The sequence below is a fragment of the Amblyraja radiata genome, chromosome 24, assembly GCF_010909765.2.
Source record: "Amblyraja radiata isolate CabotCenter1 chromosome 24, sAmbRad1.1.pri, whole genome shotgun sequence".
Classification (NCBI taxonomy): Eukaryota; Metazoa; Chordata; class Chondrichthyes; order Rajiformes; family Rajidae; genus Amblyraja; species Amblyraja radiata.
In genome coordinates, this window is record NC_045979.1 from 33,683,796 (window position 1) to 33,699,354 (window position 15,559).

At 44.0% G+C, this 15,559-nt stretch overlaps 1 protein-coding gene and 1 long non-coding RNA gene across 2 annotated transcripts in view; both read right to left on the reverse strand.

Moving 5' to 3' along the window:
* Positions 1-15,559, reverse strand: part of LOC116986999 (polymeric immunoglobulin receptor-like) — a 75,000-nt gene that overhangs the window by 27,998 nt on the left and 31,443 nt on the right. The window lies entirely within an intron of this gene.
* LOC116987001 lies at positions 10,778-15,176 on the reverse strand. The gene is made up of 3 exons (XR_004415617.1): positions 15,137-15,176; positions 12,656-12,744; positions 10,778-10,816 (listed from the first exon to the last, which is right to left on the reverse strand). It is a non-coding gene; the product is annotated as an uncharacterized LOC116987001 (long non-coding RNA).

Genomic DNA, 15,559 nt, shown 5'->3' on the forward strand with positions numbered 1-15,559 from the left:
ACGGCAATCGTTGGTCGGCTTGGACATAGTGGGCCGAAGGGCCTGTTCCAGGCTGTATCTTTAAAACTAACTAATTCTCATGTTGCATTTAATGAGCTGTGAGAATAATCTCCAAGGTCCTTCTGTTCCTCCACACTCCCTCGACATTCATTATTAATGTCTTTATTTAGATCTCTTTGTCAAATGTAATTCCTCTCTCTTCTACGGATTAAACTGTCTTTGCCACTTTTCTGCCCTACTGATTTGTCCATCCATATACACCTTGTGGTCAAATGCCTTCTCCCTGTCAACCATCCAGCTGACCTTTGTCTCATCTGCAGAAGACTTCACCATGCCCCCTACATTTAACTACATCGATGATTCTTGCAATTGAGGTAGTGCATTTCGGTTTACAAGGTTAATTCCCGGGATGACGGGACTGTCATATGCTGAAAGAATGGAACGGCTGGGCTTGTATACTCTGGAATTTAGAAGGATGAGAGGCAATCTTATTGAAACATGTAAGATTATTAAGGGTTTGGACACGCTAGAGGCAGGAAACATGTTCTCGATATTGGGGGAGTCCAGAACCAGGGGCCACAGTTTAAGAATAAGGGGTAAAGCATTTAGAACGGAGACGAGGAAACACAAAGAGTTGTGCGTATGTGGAATTCTCTGCCCATTCTCTGGAAACCTTCAAGAGAGAGCTAGATACAGCACTTAAGATAGCAGTCAGGGGATATGGGGAGAAGGCAGGAACGGGGGGTACTGATAGGGGACGATCAAGCATGATCACATTCAATAAACAATAGACAATAGGAGCCGGAGTAGGCCATTCAGCCCTTCGAGCCAGCACCGCCATTCAATGTGATCATGGCTGATCATCTCTGTTCTAAATGGCTTACTCCTTATCTTCAACTGTGGCTCCTGGTTCTGGAGTCCCCCAACATCAGGAACATGTTCCTCCTGGCCTCTAGCGTGTCCCAAGCCCTTAATCAATTTTAAAATAATCTTACAATAATCTTACATGGTAGTGCTGGATCAAGGGCCTAATGGCCTACTCCTGTACCTATTGTCCTATTGATGAGTACTGAGGCTTGTGGATCCCTACAACAACCTTATCCCCCAAATGCATGTATATCGTTGACCTGTTTTATGGAGGGTAAACCTTATGTGCCATCTTTCCCATCTATAAACTAGGAAATAGTCACCTACACTTCACGCTGCCTTGCAAGGCCACCAGCATAATCATGGGGCAGTTTCATCCCAGTCACTCCGTCTTTACCTGTCTACCATTAGGCACGAGGGACAAAAGTTTGAACCCAATGCTCTAGATTCAGACAGTTTTCTTCCCAACTGTTAAACCCCGGGATGGCGGGACTGTCATATGCTGAGAGAATGGAGCAGCTGGGCTTGTATACTCTGGAATTTAGGATGAGAGGATATCTTATTGAAACATGTAAGATTATTAAGGGTTTGGACACGCTAGAGGCAGGAAACATGTTCCCGATGTACGGGGAGTCCAGAACGATGGGCCACAGCTTAAGAATAAGGGGTAAAGCATTTAGAACGGAGACGAGGAAACACAGAGAGTTGTGAGTATGTGGAATTCTCCGCCCATTCTCTGGAAACTTTCAAGAGAGAGCTAGATAGGGCTCTTAAAGATAGCAGTCAAGGGATAAGGGGAGAAGGCAGGAACGGGGTACTGATTGGGGATGATCAAGCATGGTCACATTCAATAAACAATAGACAATAGACAATAGGTGCAGGAGTAGGCCATTTGGCCCTTCGAGCCAGCACCGCCATTCAATGTGATCATGGCTGATCATCTCCGTTCGAAATGGCTTACCCCTTATTCTTAAACTGTGGCTCCTGGTTCTGGACTCCCCCAACATCAGGAACATGTTTCCTGCCTCTAGCATGTCCAAGCCCTTAATAATCTTAAAATAATCTTACAATAATCTTTCATGGCAGTGCTGGTTCAAAGGGCCGAATGGCCTACTCCTGTACCGATTGTCTATTGTTGAGTACTGAGCCTTGTGGATCCCTACAACAACCTTATCCCCCAAATGCACGTGTATCGTTGGCCGGTTTAATGGAGAGTAAACCTTTTTTATGGGTAATATTTGCAATCTTCCCCATCTATAAACAAGGAAATAGTCATCTACACTTCACGCTGCCTTGCAAGGCCACCAGCATAATTATGGAGCAGTTTCATCCCAGTCACTCCTTCTTTACCTGTCTACCATTAGGCACGAGGTACAGAAGTTTGAACCCAATGCTCTAGATTCAGAGACAGTTTTCTTCCCAACTGTTATCAGGCAACTGACCCATCCTCTCACTAGCTAGAGCGCAGTCCTGACCTCCTATTTACCACCTTGAACGATCAATAATTGGACTTCATTGGACTAAACTAAACTAAACTAAACTAGTAAAGCAATGATCCTAGATTACCTGAAATGATCTGGTGAATTAAGACAGTTAATGTTGGCCTTCGCCCGTGCATCTGAGCATCAGTGATAACATTGAAAAAAAACATTTACTTGGTAACTCAAAATTATTAATATTGCATGCTGATGACTTTGACAAATATGCAAAGTTGAAGTCCAAGAACAAGAAGGAAATGGCTACTTATTGCAAGAGCAACCCTCAGCCCAAGAGGAACTGGACGTCAAATAATTTAATATCTGAACTTTAAATAAGAGGAAGTGTTGTAAAATGGAGACAAGTGTTTTGGCATTATTGCTTGGCTGCTGTTAGTGATTGCAAGCAAGCAATAAAACAATGTTTTATGAATAGAAAGGGTCTCTTTACACTTTGACACTGTTAGTTTAGTTTGGTTTAGTTTAGTTTAAGATAGAGCATGGAAACTGGCCCTTCGGCCCAACGTGACCTGGTATCTTGCACACTAGGGACAATTTACATAGTCCATATTCCTTATTTATAGAGGCCAATTAACCTACAAACCTGTGCGTCTTTAGGATGTGAGAGGAAACCAGAGGACTGGGAAAAAAACCCATGCGGTCACAGGGAGAAAGTGCAAACTCCGTACAGACAGAACCCTTAGTCAGGATTGAACCCAGGTCTCTGGTACTGTAAGGCACCGTTGTGCCACTGTCCCTCGTAATTGTCTTTGTTTTTCATTCACAATCATTTGTGCTTTCAGATACATTTGCGGCCATGATTTATGTGTGACACAGTGATAGAGACAGGAGGAGATTGGAAGACCACAATCTAATATTGAGACAAAAGAGATTGTGTGCTGTTTGTTGTTCCAGATTGCAGATGCTGGAATCTGGAACAACAAACAGCACACTGGAAGGACTCAGTGGGTCATGGAGGTTTGGAGGCAAAAAAGTGTAAGTCGTTCTTTCAGATCGAGACCCTGCATCAGGACTGAGAGGGTACAGAGATGTTTGGCAGCATATAGATGTACTAAAGGATGGGAGGGTCGGGGTTGGTTGAGGAAGATGGAACTGGATGAAGAGGATGTGTTTCATAGAGAATACACAAGCAGAACACAAGATGTTGATTGATAGTTCAAAACTCAATGGTAAAAACATTACATTTTCCAATTTTGGGTAATTCACACCCTCTGGTGGTCTCCTCCCACACAAGCCCACCTGCCAATCCTGATTCAACCTTTCCTGCCTCCCTTACTCAGTCCCGATACAGGGTCCTCTTCACATTCACAGATGCTGACTGACCCGCTGAGTTCTTCTTTCTTGATCCACGCCCCAATATTGTTCAGTTATCTTTACATCTGCAAGCATTTAACTATCTCCACTGCAGAAATGGTGCACAAGTCCCAGATAAATTCTGATCACCAAAATGAATATCAAAATAAAACTATGGAGGTTAACAAAATCTAACACGAAAACAAAAAAATAATCAGGTGGTCAGGCCACATCTGTGGGGAGAGAGATAGAGTTAGGTTTTAGGTTGAAGGATCTCTGATCTGAAAGGATAATTATTTTTCTCGGCACACCTGCAAAGTATTTCCAGCATATGTAAAGGAAGGAATGGCAGATGCTGGTTTACACCGAAGATAGACACAAAATGCTGGAGTAACTCAGAGGAACAGGCAGCATCTCTGGATGGAAGGTATGGGTGACACTTCGGGTCGAGACCTTTCTTCAGCCTGTCCCGCTGAGTTACTCCAGCACTTTGTGACTATCTCATACTTCCCGTAGAGTCTGGTCACATGAACATCCAAATCAAGCTGTTACTTACCTGGCAGGGAATAAATGAGAAGTATTGGAATCCATATAGTTTTATCCAAGGAGACCATGTTAGCACTGATCTGCTGCTCAGCTCTTAGTCCTCAGACTGAACAGTCTGACAAATATGACATGTATTAAGAATGAGGAAGAAGGGAACAGGGAACCTGATTGTGAAACCTGATTGTGAAACCAGAATGAGACTGATGATAAAATCTGTGTCAGTTAAATTTAAGGTACACAAAAATGCTGGAGAAACTCAGCGGCTGAAGCAGCATCTATGGAGCGAAGGAAATAGGCAACGTTTCGGGCCGAAACCCTTCTTCAGACTGATAGGGGGTGGCGGGGAGAAGGAAGGAAAAAGGAGGAGGGGGAGCCCGGGGGCTGGGGGATGGGAGGAGACAGCCTGAGGGCTGAGGAAGGGGAGGAGACAGCAAGGGCTAACAAAATTGGGAGAATTCGATGTTCATGCCCGCAGGATGCAGACTCCCCAAGCGATATAAAAGTAATCCAATTTACATTGACTGATGGATATAGTCCAGCCTTTTATTTTTATTTTTTTTACTTTTGGAGATACAGTGTGGAAACAGGCCCTTTGGCCCACTGAGTCCGCACCGACCAGCAATCACCCCGTACACCAGCACTATCCTACACTCTAGAAACAGTTTACAATTTTTCTTACCAAAGATAATCAACCTACAAACCTGTACGTCTTTGGGATGTGGGTGGAAATCGGAGCACCCGGAGGAAACCCATGCAGTCACAGGGAGAACGTACAAACTCTGCACAGACAGCACCCATAGTCGGGATTGAATCTAGGTCTCTGGCGCTGTGAGGCAGCAGCTCTACCGCGGCTCCACTGTCCCACCCCTAACAGCCAAGTCAAGCCAAATTTATTGTGATGTGCACAAGAACAGCGAAGCACAGGTACAATGAAAATCTTACTAATAGCAGCATCACAGGCACATATCAAAATAAAAGCTAAATTCAATATAAATTCACTCTTGGTGTTGTTAATGTCGCAGCAATTAATTACATGCTTTCTGCAGGTACAGCTGTATGGAATGCCAGTAAACCAGACGACAGAAAGCTTGGATAGACACAAAATGCTGGAGTAACTCAGCAGGACAGGCAGCAACTCTGGAGAGAAGGAATCTCCAAAGATGCTGCCTCTCCCACTGAGTTACTCCAGCATTTTGTGTCTATCTTTGATTAAAACCAGCATCTGCAGTTCCTTCTTATACATAAAGCTTGGATTATATTTATCTCTTGGCTGAAGGCCTGCACTAACGATCCTTCTCATAGTCAACACAGTCTCCCATGTATTATTCTTTCATCACACTGTCTCATCCCATCTGTTACTGAAATTCATATCCAGGGTATTGGCTGTTCCAGATGTCTCTTGTGTAGGTTATCATCTTCCTCCCACCAACAATTTAAGACCATCCAAATATCAGAATGCACACTAAACTGCACTCGGTAAACTCATTTATAGAGTGATACAGCGTGGAAAAGGCCCTTCGGATCACTGAGTCCACACCGACCACTTTCGCATCCACTCTCTACCCACGAGGGTGAATTTGCAGAGGGCCAATTAACCTACAAACCCACACCTCTTTGGGATGTGGGAAGAAATCCCCGCATCCGGAGGAAACGAACATGGTCACAGGGAGAACGTGCTAACTCCACACAGACAGCACCCGAAGGTCAGGATCGAACCCGGGACTCGGATGCTGTGAGGCAGCGGCTCTACCTGCTGTGCCAATGTGTGATTGTCTGACATATCCTTCAACTTACCTTGCAGGCATGAACAAGGATTGAACCCTGGTTAGCAGCGTGGGAGCTGCATGCTTGCAAACTAGCAAGCAAACCGCAGAGTTAAGTCTATGGTACTTCCTCCCCGATAGTTTTGCAAACCGACTGTGAACATCCTTCCTTGTGTGTTGGTGGGAAAGGCTCCAAAGACAGATCCTTTTTGCGTTGCATTGTGTTGCACAAACACAGAGCTACACAAGGCAGCTGTGCTCTGGACAAAACTGTTATGAATCTACTTATGGAGTGTGCAATTGGCAAGAAACCTTTATAGATACAGCATGGAAACAGGCTCTTCGGCCCACTGAGACCGTGCCTACCAGTGTTCACCCCATATACAATTTACTGTGCAAATTAACCTACAAACCTGTATGTCTTTGGAGTGTGGGGGGAAACCGGTGCACCCAGAGAAAACCCATGTGGACACAGGGAGAACGTACAAACTCCATATAGACAGCACCCGAAGTCAGCATCGAACCTGGGTCTCTGGCGCTGAAAGGCAGCAACTCTACCGCTGTGCCACGGCGTTCTACCTGACCTGCCAGGTCAAGGTGCTCTCCCTGAGCTAACATTCTTATACTCTACATGTTCTTACTGAATACTTGACAATCAGTGGACATAGTTTGAGAACCAGAGGACATAGGTTTAAGGTGAGGGGGAAAGATTTAATAGGAACCCGAGGAAATCTGGACAGGATAGGTTTACAGAGATATGGGCCAAATTTATTTAGTCAAAGGGTGGTGAATTTGTGGAATTTATTCCTACAAACGGCTGTAGAAGCCAAGTCAATGAATATTTTTAGGCAGAGATTGACAGATTCCTGATTAGTGGGGGTGTTAGGGGTTATGGGGAGAAGGCAGGGGAAGATAGATCAGCCATGATTGAATGGTAGACTTGATGGGCCGAAAGGCCTAATTCTGCACTTCGAACTTATGAACCTATGAACATTGTTTGTTTGTGGCTTTCTGCTGCAGTCATATTCTGAGAAAATTCTGAAGTAGGGTCGTGACCTGAAATGTCATCTGTCCATTTCCTTTTTGTGTTTTGCTCAACCAGGAAGCACGTAAACCACAGCCAGGTGCAGCTCACACTCAATGTTTCATTCCATGGCACGTTGGCCTTTGATGTGTTTGTACATTGACTGGAAATGTGTTCAAAACAAATAAATGTGTATTGTAGGGTGAACAAATTAATGAACAAATATGCCAGTCCCCATTCGGTCCTTCATAACTACATCATGCATTGAAATCATAGCTTATCCTTCATGTCAATATCCAGTGCTAGTTCTATTTCCATAGGCCCTTTAATATCTAAGAAACAATTATTCCCAGGCTAGATTGTATTGTAGTCATAATCATACAACGCAGAAACAGGCCCTTCGGCCCAACTTACCCCTCCTCACTGCGTCTGGACAATTGAGCCAAGGAAAACCTCATCCCTTCACCTGCACTCTCCTGCACAGTAAGAACTTTGCATATTTCGAACAGAGTACCTCTAGAGTTGAGACGAGGTCCTGTAGCAATGCTGCTAAGATCAGTATTTCTAATCGAACTTTCTTCTGCTACAGAAATTGCATTTTTGTGGGATGGTTTCTGTGGTCATGACAGTTGAATCTTCTTGGTTTCATATCTCACCCAGAAACTTGCAGTTCAGGCAGTGACGTACTCTACCAGTTGGCACTGAGGTGCTCGTAGGTGATGTGCTCATTTACTGGGGAGGGACGTTGTAGATGGGAACATTTCACGTGGACTCTGGGCTTGTTTTCAGAGAAAAATATTTTAATTACAAATTGGCCAACTTTGGTTACACATGTCATGGGGCTGATGCCCTCAGATACAACGCATTCAGTGCCTTTTAAACAACCACATCTACATTACCTTCCTCCCCTACGTCCACCTTGCATTCTCAGTTAGTACAAAAGATGAAGGAATTCATGTATATTACTCTGTTGTGCTGCTGCAAGTATATACTCTAAGACAATAAAACACTTTGCTCACTTCTTGCACTGTAATAGGCTATAAAAGCTATGAATAGTTCTGCAGTTCCACGCTACATTACTCCCCTCCCTCTCCCCATTTCCCCCTTGGCTGTGCAGTATCTAGGGATGGGCTCACTTAAGATTTTATTTGCAACTGGTCAATGAGGCAGGTAAAATCCAGTCTTGACCAAGTTTCAGTGAGGCCCCTTACCCAGGCTTGAGGATCATTTTACATCTTGGGCTTATATGCCTTAGCCCACTATCCACTTGAACCCATTTTCTTGCTTGATCCATTGCCCCTTTACAGACTTGAATACACAATATTTTGGCCCAGAGACAATGGGTTGTGGTGTGCTTAGGCTGACCCTTGCAAGGAATGATGATGGGAGGGTTGGGGAACTTGTGGGTGGGGGGAATGAGGGTGGGTATAATAGGAATGGGAAGCAGCGCCATTTTATCATTTGTATGTATGATCTAGGCTCATTCATTATACTAGCGGATGAAAGAGATTGGTGATGGGAGCAGGCAATTTGGTTATTCAAGGCTACTCCACCATTCGTTCATCGCTAATCTACCTCTCCCTCCTTACACCATTCTCCTGCCTCCTCCCCATCACCCCTGACACCTGACGAATTGAACCAAACCGCTCAGAAATAGCTATAATAAATGCCGGTTTATACCAAAGACGAACCCAAAATGCTGGAGTAACTTAGATGGTCAAAAAACATCTCTGGCGAAAATGGATTGGTACTATTTTGGGTCAGGACCTTTCTCCAGACCATCTGAAGAAGGGTCCCAACCTCAAAGGCCTCCTATAACCATATAACCATATAACAATTACAGCATGGAAAGCAGGTCATCTCGGCCCTTCAAGTCCGTGCAGAACACTTATTTTCCCCTAGTCCCATCTACCAGCACTCAGACCATAACCCTGCATTCCTTTCCCATCTATATACCTATCCAATTTATTTTTAAATGATAAAATCGGACCTGCCTCCACCACTTCCACTGGAAGCTCATTCCACACAGCCACCACTCTCTGAGTAAAGAGGTTCCCCCTCATGTTACCCCTAAACATCTGTCCCTTAATTCTCAAGTCATGTCCTCTTGTTTGAATCGTCCCTACTCTCAATGGGAAAAGTTTATCCACGTCAACTCTGTCTATCCCTCTCATCATTTTAAAGACCTCTATCAAGTCTCCCCTTAACCTTCTGTGCTCCAAAGAATAAAGACCTAACTTGTTCAACCTTTCTCTGTAACCCAGGCAACATTCTAGTAAATCTCCTGTACTCTCTCTATTTTGTTGACATCCTTCCTATAATTAGGCGACTAAAATTGGACACCATACTCCAGAATTGGCCTCACCAATGCCTTGTACAATTTTAACATTACATCCCAGCTTCTATACTCAATGCTCTGATTTATAAAGGCCAGCACACCAAAAGCTTTCTTTACCACCCTATCCATCTTATATATTTTTTTTAATTGCTGTTTATTTGTTCCCTTTTTCCTTCCGCCCACAATATTTAATATGGAAAAGAATATGTGATTCTGTTACATTCTGTTTGTAGTTTGTTTGGTTGTTTGTCTTTTTGCACAAAGACTGCGAGCATTGCTACTTTTCATTTCACTGCACATCTCGTTTGTGTATGTGACGAATAAACTTGACTTGACTTGACTTACATGAGATTCCACCTTCAGGGAACTATGCACAGTTACTCTTAGATCCCTCTGTTCAACTGCATTCATCAATTCGCTACCATTTACTATGTACGTCCTATTTTGATTTGGCCTGCCAAGATGTAGCACCTCACACTTATCAGCATTAAACTCCATCTGCCATCTCTCAGCCCACTCTTCCAAATGGCCTAAATCTCTCTGTAGACTTTGAAAATCGACTTCATTACCCACAACACCACCTATCTTAGTATCACCTTAGTATCACCACCTGTCCAATTTCTCCAGAGATGCTACCTGACCTGCTGAGCTACTCCAGCATTTTGTGTCCATCTTTGACAAAGTATTGAACAGATTAATGCAGTAAAGCAAGTATTGCCAAAAACTCACACCGAATTAAAAATCTCTCCTAAGAAACGACAGAGGCATAGATTGACTCAGTGTTCTCTGGAGTCCCAGGAGAGTGGGGTTTCCGAATGCCCTTTGGGCAGTTGCGATGAAAATTGACATCTGCGTAGACGACACCGTTTTCAGCCGCATGCTGCCTTGATCTCGTCTTCCTTTGACATTTCACCACTGCATACGTGATTTCACCTTCATTGTTATCCAAATGGTCACCTGCTCTGTTGTTTCCAAGTTGCTGCAGATTTGCATAAACGTCGGTCCCTTCCAACACTGTCATTTCCTAAAATGTAACACAATCCAATTTTACAACCTAATAGATTTGAAAGGTCCTCAACAGATGTCTATTACAAAGTAGGTCTCAAACTGTTCAGTGCACAGAACAAGCCATTGTTGCTGTTTACAACACAAAGATAGTGCAGCACGGTGGAGCAGCGGTAGAGTTGCTGCCTCACAGCGCCAACAACAGGCTTGTAGGTTAATTGGTTTAGCATAATTGCAAATTGCCCCTAGTGTGAGTAGGATACTGTACATGTGCAGGGTTCGCCGGTCGGCCTAGACTCTGTGGGCCAAAGGGCCTGTTTCTGCGCTGGATCTCTTAACTGGAGTGGACTGGTGTTGCTAAATGGCCTGTGTAAACACAGATAATTCAATATTATATATTCTTCATCACTCAGAGAATTTATATTTCACATTTTTACCTGGGTTTCATTGTTGGCTTCACCGTGTGATGTATTGCACTTGGATTCTGGAAAATATGTTGTCGGTAGAGCCATATCAGGAACAGGTTTAAACATCATTCATTCATATATTTCATTCATTTGTTCTATGTACCTTCGAGATCTCTTGTTTCCCTTTCCCCTGACTCTCAGTCTGAAGAAGGGTCGCGACTCGAAACGTCACCTGTTCCTCTTCTGCATAGACACATCCTGACCCGCTGAATTGCTTGAGCATTTTGTGTTTATCTTCATTGTAAACCAGCATCTACAGTTCCTTCCAACGCACAGAAACATCTATGTGTTGTGTGCAAGACCTTATATTTAGGAGAACCCCAAATGTACTGCACGTACGGAATAAGAATCAGCCCTGTTGTTCTGGTTGCTGTATCATATTCCCTGTGCTCTACCCATCCCTCCTAACAGATGCCTAAACCTACCCGATCTCCCGGTTGCTCAACACTTTAACTCCTCCCCCCATTCCCACACTAACCTTTCTGTCCTGGGCCTCCTCCGTTGTCAGAGTGAGGCCCAGCACAAATTGGAGGAACAGCACCTCATATTTTGCTTGGGCAGCTTACACCCCAGCGGTATGAACATTAACTTCTCTAACTTCAAGTAACCCTTGCTTTTCCCTCTCTCTCCATCCCCTCCCCATTCCCAGTTATTTGACTGTCTTACTGTCTCTGACTACATTTTATCTCTGTACCGCCCACTCCCCTGACATCAGTCTGAAAAAGGGTCTTGACCCGAAACGTCACACATTCCTTCTCTCCAGAGATGCTGCTTGTTTCGCTGAGTTACTCCAGCATTTTGTGTCTATCGTCCTAACCTTATATGCTAAAACAGGTTTTTATCAGTGATAGGATCGGAATTATGGTATTCGGCCCATCCATCTACTCTGCCATTCAATCATGGCTGATCTATCTCTCCATCCTTACCTCTTTCTACTGCCTTCTCTCCATAATCCAGGACACCTGTACTAATCAAGAATCTATCCATCCATCTATGCCTTAAAAATATCTATTGACAGCCTCCACAGCCTTCTGTGGTAAAGAATTCCACAGATTCACTACCCTCTGACTAAAGAAATTCTTCCTCATCTCCATCCTAAAGGATTGTCCTTATATTCAGAGGCCATGACCTCTGGTCCTAGACTCTCCCACTAGTGGAAACATCCATTCAACATCCACTCTATCCAGGACTTTCACTATTTGATCTTTCAATGAGGTTCCCCCCTCATTTCCCTCTTTCCCTGTTGTATGATGGGTCTTGATCTGAAATGTTAACTGTTTTACTTTCCACTGATGCTCTCTGACTGAGAAACAGCTCAGTGAACTTTCACATTTTCATCGGCGGTGGAGATAGTTGGCAGCTTCAAGTTCATGGGCGTTCACATCTTGGATTACCTGTCCAGGCTAGACCTGCCCTGCCTCAACTACCTCCTCTGGCAGCTCCTGCCATATACCCACCGACCGCACAGTACTTCACCGTGCTTGTGCATGTGACAATAAACACAACGTTAACCTGATTTGTATTACAACAGCTAATCACACAAAGCATATTCTAACAGCTGAGAGGATGAGAATATCTATGTAAATCTTACTTCTACCTAGCCTCTTAGTTCTCACGCATCTCTGCCATTTCACACCCAGACAGTTTCTGTACAATGATGTTCAAAGAACAGTTTTTGTCACCGAGTTACTATGATAGCATCAAACATGATAGCATTATTGATCATTCATGCTTCCTCCTACTCTATTACTTTAATGCAGGGCATTTGTTGATTAGAAGAGAATTAAATCTCTTGACATTCTGCAAGGAACTGAGACATGTATTGTGAAATTATTTAAGGGAAATCGGAAACTCACCCTCAGTTTTACGCTTTCGGTACCAAAAGATGGCAATGATGAGAATCAGGAGAAGCACAGTGACACCAGACACAACTATGTAATTGATCCTGTTGGACAGAGAATAGGGAAGGGTGAGACATGGCTCATCGTTGATTCTTGGTTTTCAGTAAAGAACAAAAGTCAAGCATTTATATGGCACCTTTCATGATTTTTTTGAAGTGTGCAGCAAAGGAAATGAGGTGTAGAGTTTGTTTCGGTGGGTAATGCAGCAGCTAATCTGCTCACAGTAAGGTGACATTGACCAACGATCGTGAAACTGGTTGAAGAGCAATTGGGTCCAACCATTAAGGAACCCTCCCTCCTCCTTCACAAACAATGCATGGGAACTGTTACACTCTTATTGCAATGATTAGTTGAGTTGAGTTTAGATTAGATTAGTTGAGTTTAGAGATACAGCATGGAAACAGGCCTTTCGGCCCACCAAGTCTGCATCAGTCAGCAATCCCCATACACTAGATCTGTCCTAAACATTGGAGACAATTTACCGAAGCCAATTAACCTACAAACCTGCACGTCTTTGGAATGTGGGAGAAAACTGGAACACCCAGAGAAAACTGGAGAAAACCCATGTGGTCACTGAGAGAATGAACAAACTCCGTACAGACAGCATCCGTAGTCAGGATCGAACACGTCTCTGGGGCAATAAGGCAGAAACTGTACCGCTGTGCCTCCATGCCACTGTTTTTGGAGTTTTCTTATCTGACTGCCAGCATGCTGCCCCCCCACCCCCCCCCCCCTCAATACTGCAGTGTCTTAACCAAATATTTGCAGCTATCATTGAAATCACCACTTTGTGAATACGGTTCTACAATCCTGGTCCAACCTCGGTGGAGAGAACACCAGGCCAAAGGGAAAACAGTGCACTTGGTTCACAACAAATCTCAACCCATATGCATTTACAACTCCATCTTCACCTCCACCAACATTGGGTTAGGACAGTGACTGTTCAGTTAGAGCTGTCTGGAATATGGAATATCTTCAACATATCTAGAGGGCGGCTCATCATGACCATCTCAATGTCAGCAGTGTGACCTAACGTGCCTACCACCCAGGGTCATGGTCTAGGTAGAGACACTTCCTGCTGTTGGAGTGACTGACATTGAGACTTTGACCAACTCTGCAAGGTGTTGCCATACGTGATATCAAAGGTGGTGTTTTAGCCCATAATTCACTATGCATTTTCCTATCAGTACCACGCCAGAGCAGGTCACAGCAAGGCAAAGCAACTATACTTGGGTTTGGCAACTATACTCATCTCACACCATGGGATGAGGTTAGTGATGGAGAAGTCATGGTGAATACCGCAGGGAGTGCCCTCTGAAGGGCAACAAATGGAGGAACTTGTTCTTATCACCCAAGCATATACATAACACAATGAGATGTAAACCAGTGCAATTTCCCTTTTGGTGAGTTAACTAATATCTGGTTTGCAAGTTATATACATATTATGATAGAATAGGGTCATAAGCAATATGAGAAGAATTAGGGAATTTGGCCCATCACGTCTATATCGCCATTCAATCATGACTGATCTATCTCTCCCTCCAAACCCCATTGTCCTGCCTTCTCCCCATAACCTCTAACACCCGTACTAATGAAGAATCTAGCTATCTCTGCCTTAAAAATATCCACCGATTAGCCTCCACAGATTTCTGAGGCAAAGAATTCCACAGATTCACCACCCTCAGACTAAAGGATTTTCTCCTCATCTTCTTCCTAAAAGAACATTTCATTCTGAGGCTGTGACCTCTAGTCCTAGAATCTCCCACTGGTGGAAACATCCTCTCCACATCCACTCTATACAAGCCTTTCACTATTAAGTATGTTTGAGGTCCCCTACACCTCCCTGGTTATCTCATCCTTTCCCATCCAATAGCTCTCCACAATACCTTCCCTTTCAACCACAGGAAACGCAACATCTGTCCCTGTACCTCCTCCCTCGACTCTGTCCAAGGGCCTCAACTGTCCTTTTGGGTTAGAGTTAATTTGCACCTCATCCAACCTCATCTACAGTATGAGGTGTGGACTCTTATACATCAGCAGGACCAAACGTTGACTGGGCGCTATTTGATCTCCCAGTTGCTAAACACTTTAACTCCCCCACTCATTCCCACACTGACCGTTCTGTGCTGGACTTCCTCCATTGCCAGAGTGAGGCCAGATGCAAATTGGAGGACCAGCACCTCATACTTCTCTTGGGCAGCTTACTGCCAAGCAGTATAAATGTTGATTTATCTAACGTTAAATTACCCTTGCATCCCCTCTCTCTTTGTCCCTCACCACTCTAGTCGTGGGTTGAATTTCACTGTTGTCTTGTAGTGTCTTATTGTCTGTACAACTCGTTTTCACCTAGCCCACAGCTAACTATGGATCGTTTCCTTGATCATCGTTACTTTTTTGCATATCTTTCATTCATTGTTTTATATCTTTCTATATCACCGTCGATATCGCTCTCATTTCCCTTTCCCCTGACTCTCAATCTGAAGAAGGGTCTCAACCCGAAACATCACCTATTCCATTTCTCCAGAGACGCTGTCTGACCCGATGAGTTACTCCAGTTGTTTGTATCTATATTCAGTTTAAACCAGCATCTGCAGTTTCTTCCAACACAATGAAAGCAAAATATGCAGAACACACATAGACGGCACCTAAGTTCAGGGTCTTGGCATTGTAAGGCTGTGGTTCCACTGGCTGTGTCACTGTGCGTACAGATCAATACTCCAACTGGCGTTGAATGTCTGTGAATGGACGATACTGGCTGTGTCACTGTGTATTCAGATCATTACTCCAACCGGCCTTGAATGCCAGTGAACGGAAGACACAAACTTCTCCCAATTGAAGCAATCCCAATCAAAACACCAG